We start from the raw sequence: 7,500 nt of genomic DNA, 5'->3' as shown, positions 1-7,500 counted from the left end.
AATGTGTCTGTATTTTTAAAAAGCCGAAGATTGAGACGTAATGTACAAATAGGAGAAAATTAGGATTCCTAATATATGTACTGTATATGTGTACTGTATATGCCACTTACTACCAAGTGTGTACATTAAAGGTCACAGTTGAACACTTCTCGTTCCTAAAGTGGGGCCTGCAAAACTAGGTATAATTCTTTCGTTCCTTTCTCTAGTATCTTTTGGAAAAGCTATTGTTTAAAATTATGTTGATACTTAAAAGTTAGGTATTAAACATTTTCAATGAAATCAATATCCCTTTTATATTTTTGTAGGACTAAATAGAGGTTTGGTATTAAAACGTATGCGTAAATAGTAGCCTCTTGATTTGATCCTTTATCTCTGTTTGACTGTTGGGCTTATAAAGAAATTCAAAGCAGATTATAATTTGATCAAAATAGTTAAATTTACAGTATCTGTAGTTGTGTGAACAATTAACTCACCTGATATAGTAATTGAGTTAAATCCTCTAGGTGGGTAAAACCTTGGAGGAATAATGGACAGCTTCTTTGGCCAACCTACTACCGGCACGGGTGTATAATTATTTTTGTTGGAAAAGTTATTTCTTCGATGACTATATCACAGCATTATATAAATATCCTCTGCAATTTTCATCACACCAGCTCTTTTATTGTAATATTAAAATTTTAATTCTTAAAAGCAAATATATGTTGGCAAGCAGTTCCAAGTCTTCTTTCATCTATTTGATGCATCTTTCTTTCCTTAGTGTTTCCTCAATTTTGTTCTAATTATGTTAACGAATGTCTTGGGTTTTCAGTGTGTTTATCTTATTCAATAGTATTCCTAGTTCTATTTCATCTATCTTTGATTTTGACCTAATTTCAAATCTTTTCTTTATATATATATATATATATATATATATATATATATATATATATATATATATATATATATATATATATATATATATATATAATATAGTTTTCCTTGATCGTATTTTGAAAAATTGTCCGCCTATCTCTTGTGCTGATTCCAATACAAATATTGTTAAATTACTGGTCATTTCTTCCTTACATGTTACTATTTCATCGTGTAGCTGGGCGTACTTATATTGTATTGCTAAACTAAATACATCAGCTTTTTTCTTATTACAGCTGTGCCTATTTTATTTTATTTTTTCTCCCTACTAGATAAAAAAAGAAATTTTGCTTTGCAACATTTTATGGCCCTTTGAATTTAACATATTTAAGACTTCTGCATCTTTAACTAAATTAACTAAACTTTATTGTGAATAAATTGTATTTCGTTTTTCGTTTCTCCATTTTGGCTCCTCCATGTCTATTTTCTATGCTCCTTTTTTTATAAAAGGTGTTCATGATTTCAAGATTGTTTCTTTCAGCAAATTCTACATGCTTGTCTCTTTTGTTATTCCTTGTACCTTCTACAATTTTACCATCTGGTGATACTCCTATCTTCTTTCGACCTACTTTAGCATTGAAATCTCGCCTTCAAAAAAAAAGTTTCTATTTCTTCCTTTGTATGGGATGCTGTTAGTACATATATTTGAATGGTCTTCAGTTGATACTTCTCCTTTAGTTTGATAATTAATCCTGCTATTCTATATTTTATCTACAAGAGTTTTATTGATAAAAAACCTAATTAATGATGTTTTTTCTTTTCATATCCTTTGAAGTAAAAAATATGACTCCCTGTTAATTATATAACATTCCCCAGTTCTAATTTCACTAAATCGTATTATATCCTAATTTATTTATTCATTTCAGCTCTTACTAGTAACAGCAAGTTCCTTCCTAGACAGCGTCCTGTCGTTTCATATTAGAAGGTTCAGTTTCCATAGATAGTCTGTTCTAGTCCAGAAATCTTTAGTAACCCCAGCAGTGGAATGTAACGTGCATTTGCTTGTCTGTAGATAAGAGTAAATAGGATTGAGAAAATATCATTTATTTTCAAGCAATGCATTTTCATATTATGCATATAATCGAATATAAAATGTATGTAAGAAAAATTAGCTTTAAAATGGGAGAAGAAGATCCAGGGTGAGCAAAAAACCTCAGAGGATAAAGGGAAAGGCCAATACATAGACAAAAGACAGGAGACGGCGTTAATCAGTCTCTCAAATTCTTTTAATGTTTTACTAGCCATAAAATCTCCCAGGTGCTCCAATATAGACTCCATAATATGGTTTAGTTTATTTGGTAGTTTGGAATGTAGTCCTATGTTACAAAATGTCATAACAATATATATATATATATATATATATATATATATATATATATATATATATATATATATATATATATATATAATCTCTCTCTCTCTCTCTCTCTCTCTCTCTCTCTCTCTCTCCTCTCTCTCTCTCTCTCTCTCTCTCTCTCTCTCTCTCTTTTATTTGAAGGATAAAGAAGCCAAAGATTCTAACGTTAACAAAAATTAAAAGACAATATAATGTACAAATTATCTTTCAGAGAATCTGAATATTCTGATCCAATATATTTCATTTTCCTTTTTTTATTAAAAACTGGTCGCATTGTCACATTCCTGTAGCTAAGAGGATTGATTGATTGATTTAAAGTTTTCAGGCATTCTGACATATGAGGTCATTGACGCCGGGAACGCATAAAGACCAGCAAATCCCACAAAGTAAAACAGGTTGCTGCTGCTCTTTGCCTCAAAGAATGTTCGCTGAATAGGTCACCGTTCTTGCCAAGCAGGGAAAGCTGTCCCATCATTCTTGGCACTGACGGACGCTGGCATTACTCCTGGAAACAAAGAGACTCGCTGAATCGGAATGAACAAGGATCTTACAGAGAGAGAGAGAGAGAGAGAGAGAGAGAGAGAGAGAGAGAGAGAGAGAGAGTGAGTGAGAGAATTATTGGTTACCATTAATGCGGCGAATTATTTATTTGATTTCATAAAGGTTATTGAATGACTTTTTTTGTTGTTGTTGAGTGATGTGGTGATAGATAATTCGGAAAAGGGAACGTTGAGAGATGTTAATTATTATTATTATTATTATTATTATTATTATTATTATTATTATTATTATTATTATTATTATTATTACCTACTAAGCTACAACCCTAGTTTAAAAAGCAGGGTGCTATAAGCCTAGGGACCCAAACAAGGAAAATAACCCAGTAAGGAAAGTAAACAAGGAAAAATAAAATATTTTAAGAACAGTAACAACATTAACATAAATATTTCCTATATAAACTATAAAAAACTTTCACATAACAAGAGTAGGAAAAATTAGATAGCAGGGTTCGCTCCAGTGTACCCTCAAGCAAGAGAAATCTAACCCAAGACGGTGGAAGACCATATTACAGAGGCTATGGCACTACCCAAGAATAGAGAACAATGTTTTGATTTTGAGGTGTTATTCTCTTAGAAGAGCTGCTAGCCATAGCTAAAGAGTCTCTTCTACCCTTACCATGAGTAACGTAGCCACTGAACAATTACATTGCAGTGGTTAACCCCTTGGACAAAGAGAAATTTTTTGGTAATGTCAGAGTTGTCAGGTGTATGAGGACAGAGGAGAATATGTGAAGAATAGTCCAGACTATTTGATGTATGTGTAGCAAAGGGAAAGTGAACCGTAGCCAGAGAGAAGGATTTAATGTAGTACTGTCTGGCCAATCAAAGGACCCCCTATTTCTCTGGCAACAGTATCTCAACGGGTATCTGGTGCCCTGGCCACCCTGCTACCTACAGGAGTACTTTTGAAAACCTCTCTCTCTCTCTCTCTCTCTCTCTCTCTCTCTCTCTCTCTCTCTCTCTCTCTATATATATATATATTATAATATATATATATATATATATATATATATATATATATATATATATATATATATATATGTGTATATATATATATATATATATATATATATGTTTGTGTGTATATATATATGTATATATATATATATATGTGTGTATATATATATATATATATATATATATATATATATATATATATATATATGTACATATATATATATATATATATATATATATATATATATATATATATATATATATATATATATATATATATATATATAATTTGAAACAGCAATCTGGATTCATGAGACAGGGAGTGATTGTTAATGTCATCTTTATAGTTAGGTATAGGACCAGAAAAGCATCCCGTAAAGTAAAGTAACTAAAGTTATTTTTTTTTTATTTTCCGACAAAGCAGCTAAATCTATTTCATTACTTCTACCCTACGTCTTACCCTAATACTTTCATACAATGCACGCTGTTAGAATACTCAAAAGGAGTTGTTTCCCTTTATCTATATTTTTGAAAATCGGCACCCAATTTTGTAAACGGGGACATATAGCATAATTCATTCACTATTACTCTTGATACTTCTCATTGGGAAATAGTTTATGTATTCTTTTTGGAGTCCCCATATTCTGAGTTTTCTATTTTCTCATCTTCCAATTTCTTCCTTGAAATTAGAATGTTTTCAATTTTAATTCGGATTTTTATTATATTCATAAGAGAAAATTTTTGACAGAATCCACTCTTATTCCTTTATTTCATTTCAGTAGGTAATAGGGATTTCTTTAATAACTATCAACTCCTATCAAACAAATCGAATAATTAAATGTCTAAGTTGACTTTTACATTAAAACCCTTTTAAGGTAACCAAACTTGTATACGTGTGCCTGTTTTTATTTTTTTCTCCATGTTGCAATAACATAAAAACTGGTCCTTATAATTATTACATATATTTTGCAAAAATATTTTGAATCTGTTAACAAGATAATTGTCATTTCCTTCCTTATTATTTTTTCAAACATGTTCATGGAATATAATAGTGCAGTGCCGTAGGGTGTATTCATTTTTATGGTGGGAGCCTGAGTAGATTTTTCAATTAATGCCTAATGAGGCTGTGTTGGAGGTTGGATGTAGAAAAAAGGTGACACAAAAGGTTCTCGTATCGCCATGATTTGCAAAGTTACACTACTCAGGGCCATCCATAGAAGACGGGTTTGCTTTGACGATCAGACGAAACTCTCCATCACCAATCGGTAGTGGCCAGCGGGGTGATAGAAGCTTGTCAAAACCCAGAAACGAATAAGACCACACATCTTCGCCCACCACTCCCCACCAGGGGTGGAAAAACTGCCAAAAGTGGAGGGTAATTACATTCCACTGCAGGAGTGCTAGAGATCTATGGACTAGAGCATTCCACCTTTGGAAACTTAAGATTGCAATATACAACGTTGCGATCATGCGTAGGGAAGATCTTGCTGCGCTACTAAAAGAGGTGAAATAAATAAATTGGAGTATAATACGACTGAGAGAAACTAGAAGAACTGGGAAATCTTATATATTACACTGTTTAAAAAAAAAAAGTATTTCTAATCATGAATTCTCCGTAAAAATATATTGCTCTAAGCTGCATTTAAGTAAAATACAGGCGACCGGAATTTTATCTTACTTTGTTCTTATATTTTATATGTGGGTGATCGTAATATCACTAATTTATGTCAATATATCCGTTTTGAAAACGATCAATGCCTGGTAACATTTATTCCAGTATTTTTTTTTCGCTTTTATTACGGCAAATCTTTAACAGTAGAGAGTAAAAAAGGGCTATATATTTAGTCTTAGAGGAAATGAGAGACATATTGAAATGGAAGTTTAGTTTTTTATTAATAAAAATCTTACTGGTGATATAGAAGAAGTTTGTAGTATTAGTGATGGAATTGCAGCATTAATTATCAAACTAAATAAGAAGTATAAATTGAAGATCATACAAATATATGTACCAATACATCACGTACAGAGTCAGAAATAAAAAATGATATTTTTTTGGAGGTATTTCAATGCTAAAGTAGGTCAAAAGAAGAGATGGGAATCAGAGGAATTTTTCTTGTTGAGTTTACTAAAATAAACAATCTTAAAAAATTAACATACTTTTTATATAAAAGGAACATGGATTGTTATAATGGAAAACGTAGATTGGAGAAACGGAAAGCAAAATAGATTTTACTTCCAGTGAAATATGAATTTAGCTAAATATGTAACAGTGTTAAACAAGGTAAAGTGAAACAACCATAGAAGGGTGAGAAGCTTTTTTTCAGATCTAAAAGAAGAAAGAGGAAAAAGAAATTTATGAAAGATAATAAACACCCATATGATAGGTGAAAAAAAATATGAGTTTAGTTTAGCCACACCATATAGCTCTCCCATTTACATGATGAAATGGAAGTAAGTAAAACAGAAATGAACAGTAGTTTAACAAAACTTGTATTAGAATCATTATCGGATAGGTTGAAAAAATCCTAAAAAAGATCAAGGAAAACTATGAAAAAGAGATATGAAATACAATTAGCTGAACACTCCAGAAAGTAAACGCATATAAGACCTAAGATATCACAATACGAAAAAAAAGATAATGAAAAAAAAAATAAAACACGTAAGAAAGGAAGAAACATTAAATTGATTGAAAGGAGGACTTGAAACATATGTTTTCTATCAAGGATTTGAATAATAATATCATAAACAGTACAGATGGATTGACAAGAATTGCAAGCGATTTGTAGGCAATGCTATACAATAGTGATATGAGAAATAACTTTACCACTAGAAATAATGAAACAGCTGGTACCAAACGTAATGGTAGGAACAGTAAAGAAAAAAATTGAAAGGCATGAAAAGAGGAAAAGTAGCAAGAGAAGATGGTAACAATTGATTTAATAATGTAGGATATATCATAGTAGTAAAACTGGCTGAACTTTACGCAAAATATTTGTAAGAATGCCTTATACCTACAGCTTGCATAAACTATCAATATGCCAAATCGCAAAAGGGGAGACACAACAGACCTGAAAAAAAAATTACCATCGAATAAGTTTACTCTGTGCAATATATGGAATATTTACAAAGATTGTGTTAGACTGGATATGAAAATTATTTTATGTTAATGAGCAAAAGAACAGGCAGGATTTAGAAGTGGATATTGAACAACTGATCATATCCATATTCAGCTACTGTGAAAATCAACAGAATTTGACAAAACACTATATATTGTATTTTTATACTATGAGAAAGCTTATGATTCTAAAAAAAGTACTGAAAAAATCCCGATTAAGAAATAAGCAATAGAGGAAGACCCCATCTCTCCTAAATTATTCACAGCCTGCCTAGAAAAATTTTGTGAACATTTAGATTGCGAAAATGGGTGAATTAATATTAAGGGGGAATACAAAAAAACTTGAGATTTACAGATAACACAATTCTGGTTAGGGAATCATGGGAGCAGTTTCTAAAAATGTTAGAAGATCTTAATAGACAAAACCAAAATTTAGGACTGAAAATGAATATAAGTAAAGCTAAGATAATGTTTGCTGAAAACTATAGAGAAAGCAAATAAGTGTTATGGACAAACCTCTAGAGATTGCAAATGAATACACGTACTTAGTACAGGCAGTAAGTGTTTCCCTATAACACGAAACCGAAATTAAGAGAAGGCTA

Source organism: Palaemon carinicauda, chromosome 26, assembly GCF_036898095.1.
Source record: "Palaemon carinicauda isolate YSFRI2023 chromosome 26, ASM3689809v2, whole genome shotgun sequence".
Classification (NCBI taxonomy): Eukaryota; Metazoa; Arthropoda; class Malacostraca; order Decapoda; family Palaemonidae; genus Palaemon; species Palaemon carinicauda.
This window is presented reverse-complemented; position numbering follows the sequence as displayed.